General features: G+C 51.8%; 1 long non-coding RNA gene across 1 annotated transcript in view; it reads right to left on the reverse strand.

The window, feature by feature from the left end:
• LOC140409475 (uncharacterized) overlaps nt 1-23,923 on the reverse strand; it is a 35,660-nt gene extending 11,737 nt beyond the window's left edge. The window contains exon 1 of the long non-coding RNA XR_011940344.1: nt 23,488-23,923. This is a non-coding gene — a long non-coding RNA (uncharacterized lncRNA). The remainder of the gene's footprint in view (nt 1-23,487) is intronic.
• Between the last annotated feature and the right edge of the window lie 2,543 nt (nt 23,924-26,466).

Genomic DNA, 26,466 nt, shown 5'->3' on the forward strand with positions numbered 1-26,466 from the left:
TGCCGGGGGGGGAGCCTGGGGAGAGACCCATACGACCCATGGCACTAATTCCACGATGGTCAGTCAGCGGCATGGCTGCCTTTCCAACTGCGGCAATGATGTTCCATTTCCGCCCATCCCAACCCCACAACCCACCCCCTGGCCACTCCCACTACTCCCCTCAGCCCTGTCAGAAGCCCCCAGCCAGTGGCACAACTGTCAGCAAACTATGGCGATGTTGGACACTTTCCGTACCCCCTCTGCCTCCCTCAGCAGCCACTAATCCGGTTTCCCAATTTTTAAAAGCGCAAGTGGACCGCGCGGTCGGGATCTTGGCCCATCGGAGGCGGAGAATTGCGGAGGACCCGGATAATACCGGGTCAGGCCCGCTAATGGTAGCACAGTGATTAGCACTGTTGCTTCACAGCGCCAGGGTACCAGGTTCGATTCCCGCTTGGGTCACTGTCTGTGTGGAGTCTGCACATTCTCCCCGTGTCTACGTGGGTTTACTCCGGGTGCTCCGGTTTCCTCCCACAAGTCCCAAAAGACGTGAATTGATTATTCTGAATTCTCCCTCAGTGTACCCGAACAGGCGCCGGAATGTGGCGACCAGGAGATTTTCACAGTAACTTCATTGCAGTGTTAATGTAAGCCTACTTGTGACAATAATAAAGATTATTATTATTAATGATATGCAAACAGTTTTTACTGCACGTGCGATCCAGGCCACATTGACGCCGCTGTCGAGGTGACGGAGAATAGTGATTTGGCGTCGGATCGCCGTCAGCTGTGACTTTGTGAGGTGCACCCTGTACACTACCTTCAGCTGTATCAGCGCCAGCCTCACACATGAAGTTGAGGTATTTACCCTCCACAGCAGCTCGCACCACAGCCCCTCCTCCAGTTCCACCCCAACGCTTCCTCCTACTTTCCCTTAACCCCGTCCATGGACACCCTGTCCTCCTCCAAAATCCTCCCATAAAGCACTGAGACGACCCCCCCCCTTTCAACCTCCCTTGCTGAGAGCACCGTCTTCAGCAACGAGGAGGCTGGCACTATCGCGAACATTGGGAAGACCTTCCTCGCAAAGTCCCGCACCTGCATATACCTTATAGGGCAGCACGGTAGCACAAATGGCTAGCACTGTGGCTTCACAGTGCCTGGGTCGCAGGTTCGATTCCCCGCTGGGTGATTGTGCGGAGTCTGCACGTTCTCCCCGTGTGTGCGTGGGTTTCCTCCGGGTGCTCCGGTTTCCTCCCACAGCCTGAAGACGTGCAAGTTAGATGGATTATTCATGCTAAATTGCCCTTTGTGTCCAAAAAGATTAGGAAGGGTTATTGGGTTATGGGGATAGGGTGGAAGTGAGGGCTTAAATGGGTCAGTGCAGACTAGATGGGCCGAATGGCCTCCTTCTGCACTGTATGTTCTATGTTCTAAAACTTTCGTCCCACGCCAGCACAGACTTCTCTCCCCAACTCCAAACTCACAAATCGTTCTCCCAGAAACAGATCCTTCATTTTCTTAAGTCCCCTCTCTTCCCATCCCCAGAACCTTGTGTCCATCCTCCCCGGCTCAAACCCATGATTCCCCCGAATTGCCATCGCCCCTGACCCAGCTCCCAACCTAAAATGCTGACTAAACTGCATCCAGATCTTCAACATGACCACCACCACCTGACTCACCGAACACACCGACCGCACTGCCTGGGAGGGTGGTAGAGGCGGGTTGCCTCACGCCCTTTAAAGAGTACCTGGATGAACACTTGGCACGTCATAACATTCGAGGCTGTGGGCCAAGTGCCGGGAAATGGATTAGGATTGGTAGATCAGGGGCGTCATTCTCCGACCCCCCGCCGGGTCGGAGAATGGCCGTTGGCCGCCGTGAATCCCGCCCCCGCCCCCGCCGAAGTCTCCGGTACCGGAGATTGGGCGGGGCCGGGAATCCGGCCGCGCCGGTTGGCGGGACCCCCCGCTGGATTCTCCGGCCCGTATGGGCCGAAGTCCCGCCCAGAAATTGCCTGTCCCGCCGGCGTAAATCAAACCTGGTATTTACCGGCGGGACAAGGCGGCGCGGGCGGGCTGCGGGGTCCTGGGGGGCAGCGCGGGGCGATCTGACCCCGGGGGGTGCCCCCACGGTGGCCTGGCCCGCGATCGGGGCCTACCGATCCGCGGGCGGGCCTGTGCCGTGGGGGCACTCTTTCCCTTCCGCCTCCGCCACGGTCTCCACCATGGCGGAGGAGGAAGTGACTCTCCCCACTGCGCATGCGCGGGAAACTGTCGGCGGCCGCTGACGCTCCCGCACATGCGCCGGGAAACTGACAGCGGCCGCTGGCGCTCCCGCACATGCGCCGGGAAACTGACAGCGGCTGCTGGCGCTCCCGCGCATGCGCCGCATTTCCGCGCCAGCTGGCGGGGAAACAAACGCCATTTCCGCCAGCTGGCGGGGCGGAAATCCCTCCGGCGTCGGCCTAGCCCCTCAATGTTGGGGCTAGGCCGCCAAAGATGCGGAGCATTCCGCACCTTTGAGCCGGCGCGATGCCCGTCTGATTGGCGCCGGCTTTGGCGCCAGTCGGCGGACATCCCGCCGTTGGGGGAGAATTTCGCCCCAGATGTCTTTACTGCGGCGGTGCAGATTCGATGGGCCGATGGGCCTTTTCTGCACCGTATTTTTCTGTGATTCTGTGGCCATCGGCTGTGGCGCCATTGCCAGCGCCTGCCACCATGACCCCCTGCAAGAACCCGCCTCCATCCCCACCCACAAACCCCACCCGCCCCTGCTTCCTCCCGGCATTTGCTGCCCAATAATGACACATCAAGTTTGGGATGCCGAACCCCCCAGCCGCCGCCGAAGCCCCCCTGGTCAGCGGAACGGCTCCTCCCCCCAACTGTGGATGCGCTGGACGCAGTCCGCAGCCGCCACGTGAGGTCCCCGGAACCTGTGAGCACACGTGTCCCATGCCGTCGGGAAGTCAGCCCAGCGGGAGCGGAACATCGGAGAATGGCCTCAGGAGCCGTCCTGAGGCCGCCCCAACAGCGTGCGGCGTACTCAGCGATGACGTCGTTTTTAAGGGGACGGAGCATCAGAAAAGGGCGCCGCCCCCGATTTCGACGGAAAAACGGATTCTCCGGCCAATCGCCGAACGCGATTCTGGCATCGGCAATCAGAGAATCCAACCCCCTATGTTCCACTCTCAACCCCTCTTACTATCCACTTCCACAATCCCGAGCTCCTCAGCGCAGTGGCCAAGGACTCTTATTGCCAGTGCAAATAGAAGGGGAGAGATGGAGCATCCCTGTCTCGTACTCCAGGCAATGCAAAATACCCTGAGTTCATACTATTGGTGTGCACGCTGCCCATCGGCTCCTTATATAGCAGCTGCACCCCCGCCACAAACTTCGGCCAATCTCAAATGTCTCTAATAGCGCCATCAAATAACTCCTCTCCACCCGGTCAAACTCATTCTCTGCATCCTGCGCTACCACCTCCTCCATCTCCCTTCCCTCTGCTGGAGAAGATACCACATTCATGGACAACTGTCTTCCCTTTATGAAACCCTTCTGATCCTCCCCAATCACCTTTTGAAGGCACCCTTCCAACCTTAACGCCTGCACCTTTGCCAATATCTTGGCGTCCACATTCAGCAGAGATATGGGTCTGTGCGACCCACACTCCACCGGATCCTTATCCTTCTTAAGAAGAAACGAGAGCAAGGCCTGCATCATCATCGTCGGCAAGACCCCCTGCCCATCGTGTCCTCAAACATTCCCACCAGCAATGGCGCCAACCTATCCTTATATTTTTTATAAAATTCGACCGGGAATCCGTTGGGACCTGCCGCCTTCCCTATCTGTATCCTCCCAATCACCACCTTCACCTCCTCCTCCTCCTCCACCGGCTCCTCCAACCCTGCCCTCTCCGCCTCCTCCAATCTCGGGCACTCTAGCCCACCCAAAAATTCCTTTATCTCCAGCTCCTCCTCAGGTGGCTCCGACTTATACAGGTCCCTATAGAACTCCTTGAACACCTTATTAATGTGTTCTGGAGCCACCACCAATTCCCCCGTCTTGTCCCGGGCACCCAAACTATCTCCCTTTCCGTAGCCTCCCTACGGAGCTGACCTGCCAACATACCTGCCTTCTCCCCGTACTCATAAACAACCCCCTCGACCTTCTCAACTGATGCGCCGCTTTCCCCGTGGACAATAGGTCATACCTCACCTGCAACTCCATCCTCTTTGCCAAGAGACGTGAGTCGGGGTCCCCTGCGTATCTTCCATCTACCTCCAAAATCTCTTCTATCAGCCGTTCGCATCCCTCCCTCTCCTCCCTATCCACAACTCATGCCCACCCTCTCCACCGCCTTCAGAGTTTCCCAGACCACCGACAGTGAGACCTCCCCCATGCAACTTAACCTCACATACTCCTCAATAACCTTCCCTATCTTGTCACAGAAGCTCCGATCCACCAGTAACTCTACATCCATTCTCCATCCCGGCCTCTGAGTTGCTTCCTTCTCCAAAGCCACATCTATCCAACGTGGCGCGTGATCCGAATACTCTGACCTCTTAACTCTGGCCAACGGCGCCTTCCCCACCACAAAAAAGTCAACCCCCCCCCCGACACACATGACTGGGTCAGCGAGCGCAGCATGGACCTGTCCACCCTTGATTCCACCACTATGTTCCAATCTCCCCGTTCTATTAGCTCATGGTCCGGGATGGCACTGAGCGCTCTCTTCACGAAGCCCGCATCATCCCATTGGGGCCATACACGCTTACCAATGCCACCAACCTCCCCTCCAAAGCATTCATCACTATCTCGTACCTGCACTTCTGGTCGGCCGCCGTCATCTAAAACCTCACCCTCTTCCCCACCAATATCGCCCCCCCCACCCATATTATCGAACCCCAAATGAAACACCCACCCCTTCCTAAGCCTCACTTTTAAAAAATAAATTTAGCGTACCCAATTCATTTTTATTCAATTAAAGGGGCAATTTAGCGTGGCCAATCCACCTATCTGCACATCTTTGGGTTATGGGGGTGAGAACCACGCAGACACTGCTTGTGGGAGCTTGCTGTGCACAAATTGGCTGCCACATTTCTTATCACTACAACACTTCCAAAGTGCTTTGTTGGCTGTAAAATTGGCTGACATCCTAAAAGATGCTGGTCAGAATTCTCCAGCCCTTAGGATTCTCTTTTCCCGCTGGCAATGCACCCCCGCCTGTGGGTTACCCGGCGGGTTCAATGGGAAATCACATTGACAAGCAACGGGAAGAGAGAATCCTGCCGCCAGCGAACGACGATCTTCCGAGAAACAGCGGCTTGGGGACCGGAGAATCCCACCTGCTGTATAAATGTTCATCTTTCTTTATTCTTTCTGATTTTTCATTAGAGGCAGTATTCTCACAACACAGGCCTGAGGGAAAAGGCACCTCAGACTGAAGCGCCTAAAAAAACTTGTCAAAGTTCTTCTTAATTGTAGAGATATGAGGCTGGATTCTCCATTTCTGAGGCTGTGCCGGCGCCAACAGAGGATCCGTGGTGATTCACGACGGGAAAAGCGGCGCAAATCCCTCACCGATTCCGGTACCGGTGAGGGGCTAGCACCAGCGCTATATGAAACACCCGCGGAACGCGTAGAAAACGGCCGGAGAATCGTCGGGTCACGGTCCGTACATGCGCAGGGTTGACAAGCTGCAGTCGCGCATGCACCGGTCGCGCCGGAAAACATGGGGCGCCGGCCATGCTGGACTGCGTACCTGCCCACCCCGACCCCACAGCCCACGTCCTGGCCACCACCCACCACTCCCCCCAGCCCTAGCAGAAGCCCCCCCGGCCAAAGGCACGGATCTCGGACACAGTCCGCAGCCAGCAGAGCATCGCAGGTGGGCCGGCTGATGGTGCTCTGGCGGGATTGCGACTGCGAGCGAAGCGCGTCCTGATGCTGCTGATTTGTAAGGAGTGGAGAATCATGAACCGGCGTCAAACCGGCGCACGCCCCGATTTCGGCATCGGGAGCCATTCTCCGCTCAATCGCCGTTCTCAAAGAATCCGCCCAGGTTTTAAAAAAATATTAGTCACAAAATGTTAGTGAATTTTAATAGGTATAAATATTAAGATATGGATCTATGAATCAATTGGAATATACTCTTCATAGACACTTGAGATTAGTTTACAAAATATCTGTATTGTTTATATTGTATTTTGTTGGAAGGTCATAAAAGCTCTCTGAGCAGCTGAATAGAGTGCAATGCTTTGCATGATGTATTTCTATAATGTAAACAGCTTGAGAGATTCTGCAATCTTTATTAAAGGCAAAGGCATTACATTTAATACAGTTTCAGTTGATCTGATGTAAACCGGTTTACTTGTAGAATCTACCACTTCCCACATCCCATGCCCCCTCCCCCCAACCTCCAAGTGATTGCGAACACACAACTGAAACTATTTTAGGACTTGTGATTTTCACCTCCCCGCCCCCCCCCCCCCCCCCCCCCCCCACCCCAAACCCCCCACACCCGCCCCCGTCAATTTATCTGAACTTCCAACAAACAAATGTTTGGAACCAGCCTCACAACACTTCAATACAAGGGATACATCAGGAAATAATTGTCACTCATGCGCAAGCTGGAAAGAAAAGTCAACACATGAGAATGCAGTGATTATTCAGGAAAGTAGCTCATGTGATAAGAAATTCAACTTACATTTCTAATCTTTTCTGTTCTATTCCTATGTGCTGCAGATGTGAGCACAGCAACATGTATCCAGAATTCCAGAACTCTTTCAGTAGAAGAGCATCTCGAGGGGTGGGGGAGAGGGTAACAGAGGAGGGGGTGTATGGAGGTTGGCAGCAAGGCCAGGGGGTGGCTTTTAGTTGACCTTTGAATAAGTGCCTGTGAACTAGGAGCTGTACTCGGAAACCAGATGCAAAGGACACAGCTTTGCATGTCATGCTTCCCGCATGGCAACAGGTCTGCCCCTGCCCACTCTTGTGCTAATACCAGTGGCAGCAGGAGGAGGCCCTTAATTGGCATTAATTGCTGCTTATCAATTGGTAGCAGGATGGGAAGACTGTTCACAGGCCTTCCCGCCACAGACATAGTTGGGGTAGAAGTGGGATCTGGAATGCACTGTCTGTAAGGGTGGTGGAAGTAGATCCAATAGTAACTTTTCAAAGGTACGCTTACTGTATCTGCACTTGAATGGGAGAACATTTCAGGGCTATGGGGAAAGGGCGGGGGGACTCAGACCATTGGATAGTTCAAACAACCAGCACAGGTACAATGGGATGAATGGTCTCCTTTTGAGTTGCAAGATTCTGTGATTCTATAAATGGAGCTAAGTTAAAGAAAAAAAATAACTTCCTTCTGGAAGACTCCTGAATGCTGGAGACTAACAATTACTTCATGCAAAGCATTGCAGAGTCGTGTCCAGTGAAATAACAGCAACTATATTGAAAATGTGACCTTTCAAATCTCCAAGTGTTTACAGCAAACAGCTTTGGTCATTCAGCATTCTGTATTTATGCCCTAATTGGCTAATTAAGAAAAAGACACAAACATATTTGCCGCCACATATTCCACCATATGACGGATTGAACACATTGCAGTTAAAGTGACACTGCAGGGCCGAATCTACCAAATTATTGGCTGAGAATTATAACCCTCATTTGAGGTTCAATTTCCATGGCGTTTTCCCAAACTTCTGCTCCCAAAATTGGTGGAAATCGGCAGAAACACCAGCACCAACCAACTCCAGAGAAACGGCAGAAACATTCTTTGGGATTACAGGGAGAATAGGGATGAGGGTTATCAATTTAAATTATCCCTTGGTCCCACAAAGGAAGTGAAAGCATTTGTTTGTTTGGTTGTCTTCTGGCCCTGGCTCTGCTTCTGGATATCTTCACCGATTGTGATTTCCCTGTTTAGGTCACCACTTGTAATTGGAACGTGCTATGGATGGCACGGTAGCACAGTGGTTAGCACTGTTGCTTCACAGCACCAGGGATCCGGGTTCGATTCCTGGCTTCGGTTACTATTTGTGCGGAGTCTGCACGTTCTCCCCGTCTCTGCGTGGGTTTCCTCTGGGTGCTCCGGTTTCGTCCCACAAGTCCCCAAAGACGTGCTTGTTAGGTGAATTGGACTTTCTGAATTCTCTCTCCGCGTACCCGAGCAGGCGCCGGAGTGTGGCGACTCGGGGATTTTCACAGTAACTTCATTGTAGTGTTAATGTAAGCCTACTTGTGACACTAATAAATATTATTATGATTATTACTGCAATGGCGCTGTTTGGTCCTAAAATGCTGCATGTGTGAAGAAGGATCCTGCTGGCTTTGGACGGGCGATTTTGCCCCTTACTTAGTGGAACAGAGACAAAGTCGAAATAGTAAATTCCTGTTGGTCCTCAAGATAATCAGTAATCTGGGCAATTTTAACTGCAGCTTCCACTGGGGAGGTACAAGCAAAGTCTCACTGATATCGCCTCCCTCCGGACTGCATTCCTCTGTTATGTTAGGGGTGGGGGGCATTAGCACATGGCAACTAAACTCAGTTGTCGAAGAAGGAATTTCAGGAAAATGGGTGACGTGTTGACGCTTTCCCAAAGGATTCTGGACGGGCAACACTGGACGTTGTGAGTTCAAACCCCACACTAATAAATTCTGAAATGAATGTGAATAAACTTGTGGTAATCTGTGGCCTACAAGTAGGGAAAATGACAGATTCTATAGAAACCCGGCAGCTTCATCAATGTCCTTCAGGGCATGGAATCTGTTGCCTCTCCCTCGAATCGGGCTGACAAATGATTCCAGTCCCATAATTGTGTGATTCATACTTGGTGCGCTCAAGGTAAGTTGTTTCAAAAGTTCTGCCCAGATCCCGGGAACAAATAATCAAATATTTTCTCTCCTGTCTCAAAAAGATCATTGGAATGATGAATACCAAAAAGCAGAGGGGAACAAATCCACACGTAATGAGAGGGGATGGTCCCTAAAAAATGGTAATGCTCCATGATACTAAATTTCAGCATACTTTGATAATATTTACCTCAGAATGTATTGATAAATTAGAGAGTGAACTACGCAATGGATTTTATTACACAAAAGCAGATCTAGCAGCACCTCTGTGATTATCCCTCTCCTAGCTTCATCATGCTTTCCTTACTGGCACCATCTGGAATGAGGGGAAAAGAAAGAAACACAAGAGTAAAAACATTTACGTTGCAGAAAGACTGTTGTTGACAGGACAGAGGGCAAAAGAAATGTTAAGATAAAGCTACTCAACAGAGAAATCTTCCTGCAGAAAATCAATTGTGATTCACTGGCAGCTCTCTCGCCCGGTTCAAAATGTCCCATGTACACGTCTTACGCCAGAGCCATGAACACATGATCTAGGTGGACACCTCTGTGCGACATTGAGGGCGTGTTGGTACTGTCGGAGGCGCCATCTTCCGGATGAGACTTTTAACCCAAGGCCCCTGTCCGCCCTTTTCACATGTAAAGGATCATCTTGAAATGAAAATGAAAATGACTTATTGTCACAAGTAGGCTTTGAACGAAGTTACCGTGAAAAGCCCCTAGTCGCCACATTCCGGCACCTGTTCAGGGAGGTGGGTACGGGAATTGAACCGTGCTGCTGGCCTGCCTTGGTCTGCTTTCAAAGCCAACGATTTAGCCCTGTGCTAAGGAAATTCGGCCTGTCCACATTGACTATTACCAACCTTTACAGGTGCACATTCGAAAGCATCCTATCTGGCTGCGACACAGCCTGGTATGGCAACTGCTCGGCCCAAGAACGCAAGAAACTTCAGAGAGTCGTGAACACAGCTCACTCCATCAGACAAACCCGCCTCCCATCCACTGACTCCATCTACATCTCCCGCTGCCTGGGGAAAGCGGGCAGCATAATCGAAGATCCCTCCCACCTGGCTTACTCACTCTTCCAATTTCTTCCATCGGGCAGGAGACATGAGAGTCTGAGAACATGCACAAAGAGATTCAAAATCAGGGGCGAAATTCTCCCGAAACGGCGCGATGTCCGCCGACTGGCGACCAAAACGGCGCTAATCAGACGGGCATCGCGCCGCCCCAAAGGTGCGGAGCATTCCGCACCTTTGGGGGCGGAGCCCCAACATTGAGAGGCTAGGCCGACGCCGGAGGAATTTCCGCCCCATCAGCTGGCGGACACGGCCTTTGTTGCCCCGCCAGCTGGCGCGGAAATGACATCCCCGGGCGGCGCTTGCGCGGGAGCGTCAGCACCGCTGACAGTTTCCCACGCATGTGCAGTGGAGGGAGTCTCTTCTGCCTCCGCCATGGTGGAGACTGTGGCGGAGGCGGAAGGGAAAGAGTGCCCCCACGGCACAGGCCCACCCGCGGATCGGTGGGCCCCGATCGCGGGCCAGGCCACCGTGGGGGCATCCCCCGGGGCCAGATTGCCCCGCGCCCCCCCCCCAGGACCCCGGAGCCCGCCCGCGCCACCTTGTCCCGCCGTTCAAAAGGTGGTTTAATCCACGCCGGCGGGACAGGCAATTTATCGGCGGGACTTCGGCCCATCCGGGCCGGAGAATCGAGCAGGAGGCCCGCCAACTGGCGCAGCCCGATTCCTGCCCCCGCCGAATATCCGGTGCCAGAGACTTCGGCAACCGGCGGGGGCAGGATTCACGGCAGCCCCTGGCGATTCTCCAACCCGGCAGGGGGTCGGAGAATGACGCCCCTGCTTCTTCCCTGCTGTTACTGGACTCCTAAATGACCCTCTTATGGACTGATCTGATTAATACTACACTCCTGCATGCTTCACCTGATGCCGGTGTCTATGTATTTACATTGTGTACCTTGTGTTGCCCTATTCCATATTTTCTTTTCATGTACTAAATGATCTGTTTGAGCTGCTCGCAGATAAATACTTTTCACTGAACCTCGGTACACGTGACAAATAAACCAATCCAAATCCTTTCGCCGTTCAGAGAAAAGCTGAGGACATCTCCCCGTGTCCTCTCCAACACTCAGCCCTCAACCAAGATGACTATATATTTTTTAAAAAGGTTCTCCAGGTCGTTCACCTCATTGTGGTCTGTGGGATCTTGCGGTGTAAAAACCGACTGCCACATTTCCCCACACTGTGACACTTCAGAAGTACTTCCGAGAATGCACTGAGCCTGTGAAAGTAAGAAATAATAATGATCAAAATAAGAAAGCAATCGGGTCGGATGAACGTAGAAAGAAAGCAAAGGATGGTTGTAGGCCAATAAAAAAAAGAGAAAAATAAATGTGCGCAAAGGTTTTTACAAACCGAAGAAACAGAAATGGTAAAATAGCAGAATAATATTCAGATGGTCTCTGACTGGAATGGTTCTCACTGATCAAAAACAATCTTCGGACATTAATTGGGACCCCGTCTGCAGGATATATAACACGGTGTGATTGGCAGTAATGAGTTCCCTGCTTCTTAATGGGATGTAGCCATCTCCTTGATTTATAACAGGATGAAGACTGCCCCAGCAGTGTGCCTCTTACAGACCCATTCTCTGCTGAGCTACTATTACAGCACTGGGTCTAGCTGTTAGCAGTCGAGGAGAGTATATGGAAATCACACCAGCTTTGCCTATGGGAACCATTCCATGAATAAACTGGAGCCCCTGGTTCAATTTTATCAGCACATAAGAATTCATAGGAATCAGTGTTGGTGGTTTTAATGGTCATTTTTATGAGAGGTTTCAGAATATAACATTTTGTGATACTGGTAACGAGCAATTCGAGGCCTATCATGTGGTAAATGTAGCATGTTTGGCAGCGCTATGGTTCCTAAAGCTTTCCACCACTGGGGATTTTCTGCACCTCAGGTCTGGGCCTGTTGTAAACTCGTTAATAGAGATTGATTGCCACGATTAGTCAGAAACTCCATTGTCATTGTATCATGTGGCTAGCAGAATTGTGAATTAGATGGGTCTTGGCCTTTTGTCATCGAGCAACTCTTATATTCCTAAATTGAAATTTTGTGATTCATTCTTTCGTTTGGCAATTTCCTGTAAAGTTAAGCTTTTCAACATCCACCTCGATGAATATGACCACTCGCCTTTGCTTTGATTCATATAAGCTTCCGACACTTTCACTTCAGCTTTCAAATCCAGCCAGTGGTCTGATCTGGACATGGGGATCTCCACGGATCGGGCATGTTCCCTCTCGACACATGCACTGTCATATTTGGCAATTATAGATACAGCCATCTAGATTTGAAATGAGATTCGGTAACAAGCACGCAGGCTCCAGGCTCAGTCCTTAAAAATTGGACCTGTAATCAGTTAAAAATGAGGGTAAATGAAAATCATTTTCCAGGAGTCTAGGTGCCTGGCAGAAGCTAGCTGAGAGCTCAGGTCATTGTTGTAAATCCTCCATCCATGACCAATCATCTGACACAAATTACAATCACACTCCATAAATAACTCCGACATTTACTCAGATCCCCAGTGAAATGTAGGCTGTTTCCTGGTTTCCTAGTGGAGTAACCACAGGAACGGTTGTAAGTTTCCTTTGGCTTCTAGTATGTCATTCATGAGACAACATCGTGTAAACCCACCTCCTCTCAACCACTGCCACGTCAGTGTAAATGATGCGGAATGCCGTGGATATATTGGGGATGTGCTTTACTTCAAAAAGAATGCAGCTTTTATTTGTGGCTCTTTACTTGTAGATATGGTTTGATTGCGCTCCGTCCCATCACCCCTCTCTCTCCTACTTTCCTCTATCCTTTCTCCTCCCCTCACTTTAAAAAGGACATGGGAGTCCAAACCGAGTAAAAGGAAGAACAAAGTTTTATTTACAAACAATATATTTACACTCCCCGCTAGACCACTACAGGGTAACTCTCTGGTCAGGTCCTTGATGGCCGGCCTTATATGCTCTGGGTTATTGAGATACCCCGCCCCTAGCGGGGGAGTTCGGAGTCCACAAGGAGCACGACAAGCATTCCCACTCCGTAGGCCCCGAGCGGGATATTACATTCACCTTTCTCCATCTTTCTCATGCACCTCCTCCCCATCTCTCTTTCTCCCCTTCCTGCCTCTTATCAATCTTGGCTCAGTTGGATCACTTTTAAGCCGCAAGGCTCTAGGTTTAAGTCCCACTCTAGGGTTTGAGCATGAAGGTCCTGGCTGACACTCCAGTGCAGTACTGAGGGACTGCTGCATTGTCAGAGATGCTGTAATTTGAGTAGAATATTAAACCAAGGCCCTACCTGATTGTTCAGGCGGATGTTAGAGATCCTACTGCACTATTTCAAAGAAGACATGGATTATCTCTGATATCTTGGCCAATATTTATCACTCAATTAACATCACAAAAAGAGATGATCTGCTTGTTATACTCCAGATGGTAGGAGCTTGCTGTGTACAGAATGGCTTTGTATGTTACAGCAGTGACTACACTTCAAAAAGAACTTCACTGGGGCTGCAAAGTGTTTTGAGATGCCTGGTGGCTGTGAAAAACGCTATATAAATGCAAGTCTTTCTTTTCTTTGCCTTACCTCTTTCTTTCTACCCTCCTTCTTTCCCCTCTCCCATTGGATCCTTCCCTCCCCATCTTGATACTCTCTAGCCCCTCTTTCTGATCATCTCACTATCCATTTATCCAAAACCTTCCCAGCATAAGAATTTGGGCACGAGTTTTCAAATGCTGCTGTTTTACACCTGAAGGAGCAGGAACTGGGGGCGGGATTCTCCAACCCCCTGTCGGGTCGGAGAATCGCCGGGGGCCAGCGTGAATCCCGCCTCCGCCGTCCTCCAAATTCTCCGGCCCACCAAAAATCACCCCGGCGTGAATCGCGCCGCCCGCCTCGGAGAATGACGGGGACGGGCGCGACTCAATGGGCCCCGGAGCCGCGATGGCCGACACAGAGATGACTCCCCCTGCGCATGCGGGGGATGACGCCAGCAGATGCGCCAACTCGGAGGCCCTTTGGCGCCGGTTGGGGTGGCACTAAGCCCCTTCCCACCGGGCGGCCGGCACGACGCAATCCACTCCGCCGCCGTCCTAGTCCCCGAATCCTCCGCACCTTTGGGGCGGCTCGACGCCGGAGTGGTTCCCGCCAGGGTTTGCGGCGTCTGTTCCCGCCCCGACGATTTGCGCAGAATCCCGCCCCTAATGTTGAGCTGGATGGAGAAAGAGGGTGAGGCTATGACCAGCTCTGTTGGAGGGGAAACAAGAGGGTGACGATTGAATCATGGAAGCAAAGAATCAAGCCTTATCTGCCTCAGCAGCCATTGAAAGCAATCCTGGGCATGAAGGCTACACAAGAAGCCAATGGCCCTACAGGAAATAGGTCAAGTGACAGAGCAGGAAGGAATCAGAGCAGGAAGTGGGCGAAAGATCTGGGAGGAGAAAAGGAGGCAGCTTTGGAAACCTGCTGGGAAAATGAAAAGGTTGTAAAATAGTGAAATAAAAAGAGAGGGAGAGAACCCCTCATCTTCCAGGCTTCTGCCACCATCTTTGACATGGGCCATGCAAGTCCAGTGAAAGCAACCTCTGGGAGCATTGTTTTAATTTCGACAAATGTCTGACTGTACCTCAAAAACATGGCATTCTCCCTTGTCAAATCAAATAGTTATACTAGAGACTTGAGATACTAGGACTCAAGTGAAGAAGGCTAAGAGGACATTTGAAAAGTGTTTTTTAAATGGTGAAGGATAGGCGAAGGTAGATTATTTTCAATGCCTGTGGAATCGGTAACAAAGGGTTTTCAATTCAGATCTGTCGGTAAGAGAGTGAGGAGAGAGGTTACAAGGTATTTCGATACACCAGGGTTGTCGGAATATAAATGCTTTCCCACCAAGTAATGGTTGAATCAAAGTCTAATTGCATCTTTTGGCTAAGTATTTCATAAAATCATAGAATTTACAGTGCAGAAGGAGGCCATTTGACCCATCGAGTCCGCACCAACCCTTGAAAACCGGAGCACCCAGAGGAAACCCGGCAGACACGGGGAGAAAGTGCAAACTCCACACAGACAGTCATCCGAGGTCGGAATTGAACCGTGAAGCTGTGAGGCAGCAGTCTTAACCACTGTGCCACCGTGCCGCCCAAGCATGATGATGTAAGTTTAGTAAAAAAGATCATGGGCTGGATTCTCCCAAGGCTAAGTGCCGGTGCGAACGGAGAATCCGCGGGAAGTTCACGACAGGAAAATCAGCAAATTCCTCGGCGATTCCAGTACCGGTCAGGGGCTAGCACCGGCGCAGCATGAAACCCCCGCGGATCGCGGCGGAAAGGGCCGGAGAATGGCCAGGTCCCGGGCCGCGCTTGCACAGGTCACACCGTAAACCGTGGCGCCGGCCGTGCGCAAACCCTAACCTGCCAACTGCGACCCCACAGCCCACCACTGGACCACCCCCCACCAGACCCCCATCCCCCGCTGAAGCCCCCCCGACAAGCGGAATGACACCCCCTCCCCTGACTGTGGTGGCGTTGGAAAACTATGAGCATACATGTCCCACGCTGTCGGGAAGTCGGCCCATTGGGGGGGCAGCGTCAGGGGAGGGCCTCAGGTGGCGCCCTGAGGCCATCCCAATGGCGTTCTGCATACTCAGCGATTATGCCATTTTTGAGGGGGCAGGGCATCCGAAAAAGAGCACCGCCCCCGATTCCGGCATGAAAACTGATTCTCCGGCCAATCGCCGAATGCAGTTTTGGCATCGGCAAAATCCTAAGTGTTGACATCGGGGCAGGATTAGTGGGTGTCTACGACAACAAAATTGGCGCCACATCTGGACCAATTCACCGACCGTTAAGGGGCTAGCACTGGTGCCACGTGGAACACAATCGGCTCCAATGACAAACAGTGTCGGATTCGTCAGGGTCGGGATTGCCACTTGAGAGGCTGACAAGCTACAGCCACATATTAGCTCTCCACTCCCACACACACTCATCCCAGCAAACAAGATGACATTGGTTGCGCTGCAGCGCGCCCATCCTGTTGATGGGTCGGCTGGGGCCAGAGGACACCTAGGGGGGTGGCCTGGGGGAACGCCCATATGACCCGTGACACTGTTTAGCACAGGGCTAAATCGCTGGCTTTGAAAGCTGACCAAGGCAGGCCAGCAGCACGGGTCAATTCCCGTAACAGCCTCCCCGAACAGGCGCCGGAATGTGGCGACTAGGGGCTTTTCATAGTAACTTCATTGAAGCCTACTTGTGACAATAAGCGATTTTCATTTCATTTCATTTCACTGTGCAGTCAGCGGTATGCACAGCCACATGGTTGCCTTGCAGGCTGTGGCAATGGTGTTCCTTGCCCGTCCACCCCGACCGCACAGTCACCCCCCGCTACTCCCCCCAGCCGTGGCGGAGGCCTCCCACGGCCAGTGGCACAACTGTCAGCACACTAAGGCGATGTTGGACACTTTTTGTACCCTCTCTCTCCCTCAGCAGCCATGGCGCCTGTTTCCCGATTTGTAAAAGCGCAAGTGAACCTCCCTTGTCAGGAATTCCCCTCAGCGGAGGCGGAGGATCGTAGAGGCCCCGGAGAATACCGGGTCAGTCACACTAATGATATGCGAATGGCGTTTACTGTACTTGGGGAGTGGAGTGCACTGGCGCCGCTGTCAAGGCACCGGAGGATCACGATTTGGGGTGAACCCGACACCCACCACGATTTCGGTGTCATGACCGATTCTCCGTCGAATCGCCTTTCCTGATTTCGACGTTGGACGTCAGAGAATCCCGCTCCACAGCTTTGTGGGTTAGCCTTGTGTTACTTCAGGAAAGGCCTGGAGTCCTACTGGTCTGTGAACCTCTGTGTCATTAGTCCAATCAAACAAACCAAAATTATCAACCAAACAGAAACTCCGGGCGGGATTCTCCGACCCCGCAGAGCGGAGAATCGGCGCCATTGGGGCCGGCGTGGTCGGCACGGCGCCGGTTGGGGACCGCTCTACGCGGCCTCGCTGTCTCCCGGCCTCGCTGTCTCCCGGCCTCCTTTCTTCCCGGCCGGCGCCTGTACTCCTGCGCCATGTTGGGTCAGGGCTGGCGCAGACAAGGGAGACACCGCGCATGCGCGGAAATCGTGCCGGTGGGACTGCGCATGCGCGGGTGCGCGCCGGACCCACTGCGCATGCGCGCATCTCCCGCCGCCCATTCCACGGCCGGATCAGCAGCTGGAGCGGCCAGAATTGCTGATCCTGGGGCCCGTGTTGACGCTGTCGGGAAACACGATGGCGTTTCCGACGGCGTCAACACTTAGCCTCAGGATCAGAGAATCCCGCCCTCCAGCTTGAACTGTAAGAAAAATGTAACTTCCCAGTCATCTGGATAAAGCTTTCTCCCTTATCTTGCCTTGTCCAAATCAATTTTTGGAGGCCACAGTCTGAGGTCAGCTTCCTTCAGAAAGATCAAAGTGTTCTCCCTTATTTTAAAACAGAATAAAACACTTCAACGTTCTTTTTACTCACAACGGGCACAGTGAGATGCATTGATTTTTCACAATGTGTGGATTGGCTGAACTGTAGCCAAGGTTAAGTGACCTTTCAGCACTTTGTGAACCATCTAACACTTTTTACTTCCTCAGTGCCGCTTTTGGTATTTATAAGAATTCCTTTTTCATTAAATGTTTGACTGCCCTTTCCAGCAAAACGACAGATCCAATTTGGAATCCTTCCAGGGATAGATTTTAAGTTGTGGAGTAAAGCATTGACTTGAGTCATATTGTGTATTTTCTGTTACTTGTCCCCGAATGCCTCAGTTCATTTGAGTTTTCTTTTAAAAAGTTTGGAAACATTTAAAAGATGGTGAATTCCAAAGGTTTACATAGCAAAAACTTGGAAGCAATGTACTTCCAAAATTTATATTTCAGGACTTGAAACATATTGTCGGAGTTCAATCAAATTACCTGCTCAATTTCTCTGACTTCCGCTGGGCTGTTGCTCAATCCTCCATGTTATAATATGAGACAATATGTAAAATTGTCCCTTTATCACCAGGAGCCACATTTTATGCCGTATGGTTTTAAGTTCCATCTTAGTCGGAGCACGAACATCAAATGCTGGCCAGAGTAACTGTCTCCATCCATGGTTTCCTCAACATCTAGAATTATTAGGCTCCATTTGTTTGTCAATTGGTTTCCCAGCTATAAGAAAGAGTAGGATGAGAAAAGGGCTATTTGTCAATAAAGCCCGCCACTTCTGCACACCATTCACAGTCTGCCTGCCCATGCATCAAATCAACTTCCTGTGGGAACCACCCTCTGTAAGAAATCCCCCTGAAGCCATGCTCACATCTGCATATTCACCCTCAATGTGATGCACACCATAGAGTAAATTCCATCCCTTGTCTATAATGTCACACGCACCATTATATCACACAAGATTACTTTGTCATGTCTAATTGCTCATCTTCCTTTAGTCATCAATCTATAATCTTTGAGAATTCCTCACCTTGCAGTATGTTCACATAGGGACAGGGGGCAGGATTCTCCCAGCCTGGTTCTGGGCCAGAGAATCGCAGGAAACGGCGCGAATCGCGCCACGCCACCCCGACGGCAGGACGCGATTCTCCGCAGAGCGGAGAATCGGCACCGCGTGGTTGGTGCGGTGCAGGTCGGGGGCTGCTCTATGTGGCCCCCCGCCAATTCTCGGCCCGGGATGGGCCGAGCGGTCGTAACAAAAAACCCGAGTTCCGCCGGCGCCGTCCACGTGTGATCTTACCCAGCGGGACTTCTGTGTGGAAGGGTCCAGGGGCGGCCTGTGGGGGCGGGTGGGTGGGGTGCGACCCCGGGGGTGGGGGGGCCTCCGCTGTGGCCTGGCCCGCGATCGGGGCCCACCGATTGGCGGGCCGGCCTCTCGGGCTGGGGGCCTCCTTTCTTCTGCGCCGGCCCCTGTAGCCCGACGCCATGTTGCGTCGGGGCCAGCGCGGAGAAGGGACCCACTGCGCATGCGCACGTTGGCTCCGGTGCCACTGCGCATGCACCTACCCTGCGGCACTCGGTTGACACCGGGATCGGCAGCTGGAGCGGCGTGGGTCGCTCCAGTGCCGTGCTGGCTCCCTGCAGGGGCCAGAATTGCTGATCCTGAGGCCATGTTGACGCCGCGGGAAACACGACAGCGTTTACGACGGCATCAACCCTTAGCCTCAGGATCAGAGAATACCGCCCAGGATTAGGGCATTCAGCTCCTCGACCCTGTCCCATCATCCATTGAGATCATGGCTGACCTATGGCCTAACTCCAGGGGCTCGATTCTCCGGTCGCCGATGCCGAAATTGTGTTCGGCGAACGGCCGGAGAATCCAAACTCCCGACGAAATCGGGGGCAGCACCGCTTTCACGATGCTCCGCCCGCGCCACGTATCAACGGCCTCAGGCCATTGCCTGAGGCCTGCCCCCCTGATGCTCCGCCCCTGACTAGCCGAGATCCCGACGGCGTGGGTCTCTTATGGTCTCACCCGTCGTGAACTCGGCGTAGCGACTGCGGACTCAGTCCAGCGCTGCCATAGTCGGGGAAGGGCCAATCCGCGGGCAGGGGGGGACATTATTCGGGGCTGGGGGCACTGTGGGGGTAGGGGGGGTCCGGGACGCACGAGCCGGCTGAAGGGGGGACTATTTCGTGTCCGCGAGCGGCCTCCACCATGTTACACGGAGCGGCTGCTGCAGGCTGCCGCCGTGCGCATATGCGGCCACGGACCCAGCAATTCTCCGGGGCGTATCGGCGCCTGGCGCTCTACGCTGCCGTCCTGCTAACCCATTTTGCGCCAGTTTTCCCACCATTCCTGCGCCGGCGTGGGGACATAGCTCCACAATTGGAAAATCCAGCCCCTTATACCTGCCATTGGCCCATATTCCTTAATATCTTTGTTTAACAAAAATCTAACTATCTCAGATTTAAAATTAACAACCAGTCTAGCTTCTGTTCCCGGCTTGGGTCACTGTCTGTGCGGAGTCGGCGCTTTCTCCCCGTGTCTGCGAGGGTTTCCTCCAGGTTCTCCGGTTTCCTCCCACAGTCCGAAGATGTCCAGGTTAGGTGGATTGGCCATGCTAAATTGCTCTTAGTGTCCATAAAAGTTGGGTGGGGTTACTGAGATGGGATGTGGTGTGGAGCCTAAGTGGGGTGCTCTTTCCAGGGGTCGGTGCAGACTCGAATGGCCTACTTCTGCACTGTAAATCCTATGTTCTATAAATCCCGAGGTTCGATTGCCCAAGTTCAGAATGTAAGGTTGTATCTCTGTTTTCAGTTTCTCATGAAGCCATTAATGAACCTGACCCCTCTGTATTTGGACCCTTTATAACTTTTGAAACAAGTGGTAGAACTAAGGATTGTCCAGCGAGAGTTGAGTTGCACTATCTTTTTATTTCCCCCCTGCGAGAGGAAGCACAAAGAGCTATTTGTCTATAAACAGAGTTTTTCCAGAGTGAAGGGAATATTTCACAGCCTCCGACACAATTGTCAGCGATTCTTATACTACTGAAGCAACTCTGCCTTTGACTAAGACAACACTATCACAGTTAAGACTCACTGGAAGGACAGTGAATTTCAATCGGAAATAAGGGGCTGGATTCTCCGACCCCCCGCCGGGTCGGAGACGCGCCGGGGGCGGCGTGAATCCCGCCCCCGCTGGGTGCCGAATTCTCCGGCGCCGTGGATTTGGCGGGGGCGGGAATCGCGCCACGCTGGTCAGCGGCCGCAGCGGCCCTCCCGGCGATTCTCCGGCCCACGATGGCCGAGTGGCCACCCGTTTTTGGCCAGTCCCGCCGGCGTAAATTAGACCTGGTACTTACCGGTGGGACCTGGCTGCGCGGGCGGCCTGCGGGGGGGGGGGGGGGATCTGGCCCCGGGAGGTGCCCCCACGGTGGCCTGCGCGCGATCGGGGCCCACCGATCCGCGGGCAGGCCTGTGACGTGGGGACACTCTATTCCTCCACGTCGGCTGCTGTGGTCCTCCGAGATGGCCGACGCGGAGATGATCCCCCCTGCGCATGCACTGGGATGACGCCAGCACACACTGGCGCTCCCGCGCATGCACCAACTCGCGCCAGCTGGGGGAGGCCCTTCGTCACCGGTTGGCATGGCGCCAAGCCCCTTCCCCGCCAGCCGGCACGGCCAAACCACTCTGGCACCGGCCTAGCCCCTGAAGGTGTGGAGGAGGATTCTGCACCTTTGGGGCGGTCCGACGCCGGAGTGATTCATGCCACTCCTTCCCGCTGGAGATGCCCACCCCGCCGATTCCCGCAGAATCCCACCCCAGGTTTATGTGCAGAACTCTGCTCTGCTCAGCCGGACCGTGATCCCAATTAATCTAAAACCCTGCATTTGAGTCCACTCTGAGCTGATGTCACTGAGGAAAAACTTGTTGAGGTCCAGAGCCGTTTTCTGCAACTTTGTGGAAGTTCAAAGAGAATTTTTAACATTGCTCAATAAACAAATAACAGGTACTGGGCAGGATTTTCCCACCCCGCCACTGATAAACATTGTCACGGTCAGGACAGGAATTTTAGGAGAGCTGTTAAAAAGGCAACAGCTCTCCAAATATTTTCATTCCGCCATGAAGATGCCCATTGGTGGCAGGGACGGAAAGCCCTGGCCACAGTTTCCTACTGTTTTGTAAAGCTTGGCGTGGGGGCATGGGTGGAAGGCAGAGCTTGGCATAAGGAGCATGAGGCGCTGGGGCGGGGAGGGTTGGTGGTGGAAGGGCAGAGCAGAGCATGGGAGAAATGAGGGGCCATAGAGATTAGGTGGCAAGGCAGAGCTTGGCATAGGGGGCATGAGGGGACTTGGGGGGGGGAGGTGGAAAGGCAGAACTTCGATTGGATGCTGAGGGGATTAGGGAGTGGTGGAAGAAGCAGAGAATGGCATGGGGCATGAGGGGACATAAGGGATAGGTGAGGGGCATGAGATGGCATGGCTGGAGCATGGGGAGTGTTTGGTGGGTGAAGGGAGTGTGAAGGCCTCTGTGTTTTCTTTTCACCCAGAGCACCCAGACGGGCCTACCTGCCTCCACTCCTACCCTGCCCCCAGCAATGAAGATCCCACCTCTGCAGGCACTTTCTCCCAAGGTAAGGGGTCTCAGACTGGAATGTTTCTAACTCTCCCTCCCTGACTTGAGGATGAAAATCCAGACCATCGTGTCTGTGCGCGCATATATGTGTGTATGTGTGTCTGTGGGTGTGCGTTTGTGGGTTATAGCTCAAAACTACCCCTCATTGAGCAACGTATCCCTGAAAATCTTTGTAGTTTAAAAATAAGAGGTACCATGGCGCGCTCTTCTGAGGGTAGGGCTTATTGGAGATCCCAGATAGCGGTAAACAGATAAATGGTGGGTCTCACAATCAACAGCAGGGGAGAGGTGCCTTACAGCCTTACATCTCACATTTCCCAGTCCTTCCAATGCTGGGCTTCATATGCTTGTGGAACCAAAGGACGTCCCCATATCTTCATGGCTGTTTTTGGTGACCAAGTCTCAGACAGACACTAGCCGTCAAAGTGGCCGAATGGTGGAACAGTGGTCAGCTGGGGCCGGAGGTGGTTCTAGCTCTGTCACCAGAGTAACTGTTACAATATGGTCCCTTTTACAAGTGGACCCTCCTTAATGAATAATGTGAAACAAGAATATTTTTTGAGAGGGTGTCAACATTATTGCCCCAGCTTGCACTAGGTGGGACCAATGACTGCCTATCAACAGTCTGGCATCGTTGAACACATCATTACCGCTGATACGGCCAATCCCTCTGGGAACTGAGGCATGACAAGCTCTGTATTGAAAGCACTGGCCCTGGCCCAGCTCCACTCTGGCTCCAAACACTTCACCCAGCCCTGCGGGCCCTAGCACCTCCTGCTCCGAAGGCCTTGTTTGGGGTAGGCCAAAGCACCACCCCTACAAGGCCATTCCAGAAGCCTTGGCGTTGCATCAAAACATGACTTACTGAGGTTCCAGTCCAATTTACGGTCCGTCTGCCATACTATCGATGGTGCTAGGCTGGGTGTGTGCTGTGTCATGATATCCAGATCAGCATATCATGGTGCAATCACACACACACTGATGGACAGGCAGTTGGACCAACCAGCACACACATAACATCGCAGCCAATCACCAGTGAGAGCACACGCACTATAAAACAGGAAACACCACAGCTCCCGCTCATTCTACCAGGAGATAGCTCAGAGCACAGAGCTCACAGCGCGCCACTCAGACATAGACCATGTGCTGAGTGCCTCACTAAGATAGTGATAGGGCTGGGTCCACAGGTTAGCTGGTGAAGCACGTACCCAAGCCAGCAGTTAGTTGTTACCATTGATTAGACAATAAAACAGAGTTGTACCATCTACAGCCGTGTTGGATCATTTGTGCATCAGAACACCCAACATGCCATGCTGTAAAAACTGCAGTTCTTCAGCTCATTGACTCAAAGCAAAAGGCAAATTTTAAGTTCACAACAAGCAGCAATTTTGAACCATTTTCCTCCTTTTCCTGCCATAAAAATGATAAATGAACATTTAGCTTATTTAGCTCTCGCCTTTGGCTAAATCAATTCTTTACCTTTCAAATTCTCCGCAATCCTGAGTGGCAACGTTTCATTTTTATTTGGCATTAGTTCTGGCTTTTCAGCTCTCAGGAAGTTATCTGTTTGCTCCAGTGGTAATTTGGACCCGTCGACTCATGTGTGGAACTGTCTAGAAAGTCTGCAGGGTAGAATAAGGACTCCTTTGACGTGTGCACTTCCTTTCAAAAGTATGAGAAGGAGTCTCCTGGGAAAAGTTTCTTAGCAACCGTCACATCTGAGGTATTCATGGCTGAATGAGAGAAGTGGCCAGTTCTGAAGAACAGAGAACGAAAGGAAAATTCTGAAGGAATACGCTTGATATTTATAGGTGAAAGGGTGACATTTTGCAGCATGGAGCCTGAATAACATGAGTGTGGTAAAGCAGGGGAGCTCTGACGTTTAAACCTGATGTGTGTATTCATCGTTCACAACCCATGGAGATCAGTCATCGTTAAACGCACAGTTCTGCAGGCAATGGGGAGTTGCTAATTGCCCTCCACTTGTACTCATTGACTCTGCAGTTGATGGAGCAGCACAGTAATAACACAATCCGAGGGCCACACTCTCACCATCTCCAATGCCACATGATACCTGCCAAATCAACTGCATCAAAATGATCTAATAGGATGAGAACCGTCTGGTTCATTCTGACACATTCCAGTCTGGAGACCCCGGTGAGCAGTCTGACGGATCGAGAAATTGATGTGGCATTTAATAATGGCGCCCCGATCTCTTCCTGCACAGATGAGCTGAGCTCACACTAGCTGAGCACTCAGTGCAAGAAGTTAGGTAACTGCAGCCTTGGCGGGGCTTTCCCCGCCGAGGCCAAAGAAAACCCGAGTCCCATTTAATAGCAGGGTCGTTCTCAGTCTGCAGGGGCTTAGAAACATCCCACTATCCCTGTCCAAAACGGAACTCTGTTTTTTGGGCGTTAACCATTAGTTGGCCCATTAGTTCAAGCTACGAATATTGTGCTGTATTCCATTGGTAACTGGAGCTCTCTGTTAACCAACATTAATGATTAACTGACATCACCCATTTCCCGATTTTACTGCATTGCTTTTGCTAAGTGTGAGATCTCGATAAATCTCGCGAGGCATTCCGAGCGTCGTAATTCAACAGCCTCGTCGCGTCACCGAGTGGGAGCGGCGAGACCTTTTGATCGCGTCCAAGATGATGTACTCAGGAAAAACAATATTCTTTTTTTACTTCGATTTTTCAACAGTCCATTAAAACTAAGTTAAAGTATAAAATAAGACCGCATTGAGGTCCAGATTCTGGATAACTTTGTAACTGTTTCTGATTGGCACAGTAATGATGTGCATCAGGGGAAGCATCAGAAATTCTAGTTCGTAGAGAATTCTGGTTGGTAGGGTGTCAGTTAACAGAGTTTACTGTATCTGTGAGAACATTTTTGACACAAAGCCACAGAAAGAGCTATCAGAACAGATGACCAAAAGCCGCTCGGAGATATGTTTCAAGAAGTATCTTAAAAGAGAAGAGAGAGGTAATGAGGTGAAGAGGTTTAGAGTGGAAATTATCGAACTTAAGGCCAAGGCAACTAAAAAGTTGGCCAATGATGGTAGAGAAGTTAAAATCAGAGATGTGCAAGAGGCTAGAACTTGGCCGATTGAGATCCGAAATGTGGGAGAGACAGGGAGGGAACCAAGCCATGAACTAAAATGATGTTTCAATTGAAACTTTGTCAGACTGGAGACAGTGAAGGTCAGCAAGCCCAGGGGCGATGGATGAATGTGTTTTCGAGCGAGGTAAGATTATGGGCAACAGTTTTTGAATGAGCTCCGGTTTTTCATTGGGTGGGATATCAGCACGGCATTGTAATAGTCAAATCCAGAGGTAACCATAAGACCATAAGACATAGGAGCGGAGGTAAGGCATTCGGCCCATCGAGTCCTGTTTCCATTAGCAGGGGAGACTAGGACCCGGGGGCACAGCCTTAGAATAAAAGGGAGTCACTTTAGAACAGAAATGAGGAGAAATTTCTTCAGCCATTCAATCATGGCTGATTTCAACTCCATTTACCCGCTCTCTCTCCATAGCCCTTAATTCCTCGAGAAATCAAGAATTTATCAACTTCTGTCTTAAAGACACTCAACGTCCCGGCCTCCACCACCCTCTGTGGCAATGAATTCCACAGACCCACCACTCTCTGGCTGAAGAAATTTCTCCTCATCTCTGTTCTAAAGTGACTCCCTTTTATTCTAAGGCTGTGCCCCCGGGTCCTAGTCTCCCTGCTAATGGAAACAACTTCCCTACGTACACCCTATCTAGGCCATTCATTATCTTGTAAGTTTCTATTAGATCTCCCCTCAACCTCCTAAACCCCAATGAATATAACCCCAGGATCCTCAGACGTTCATCGTATGTTAGGCCTACCATTCCTGGGATCATCCGTGTGACTCTCCGCTGGACCCGCTCCAGTGCCAGTATGTCCTTCCTGAGGTGTGGGGCCCAAAATTGCTCACAGTATTCTAAATGGGGCCTAACTAGTGCTTTATAAAGCTTCAGAAGTTCAGAAGAACTGCCTTCAGGAGTAACAAATGCAGGGATGACAGTTTCAGCAGTAGATGAGCAGGGTCTGAGCTGGGCACTGCCAGGGACGGATAAGCAGACTTGGTAAATGTAATAAGTCCACGGAGGCAGAAAGCCCGTCACCAGAATTCCTTTTATTGACAAACCCAACAGCTGAACAACCATGACCATTCAGTCTGCTGGCTACACCGAGAGTGCAGAGGATCCGACACTCCCTGTTATATACACAGGAAGGGGTTCCCTGATTGGGCCACTAATCAGGGAACTGGTATTCTAATTGGCCAATCTCAAAGGCCTGGTCTAAGTCATTACACCGCCGCCCCCCCCCCACCCCCTCCCAACGTCCGAGGAGCCCCCATGGTCATCGTGAGTCATTGGTCTCCTGCTTCGCTTTTGCGCCGGGTCCGGCTTCTCCACTTCGG

The sequence above is a fragment of the Scyliorhinus torazame genome, chromosome 3, assembly GCF_047496885.1.
Source record: "Scyliorhinus torazame isolate Kashiwa2021f chromosome 3, sScyTor2.1, whole genome shotgun sequence".
In the NCBI taxonomy this organism is placed as follows: domain Eukaryota; kingdom Metazoa; phylum Chordata; class Chondrichthyes; order Carcharhiniformes; family Scyliorhinidae; genus Scyliorhinus; species Scyliorhinus torazame.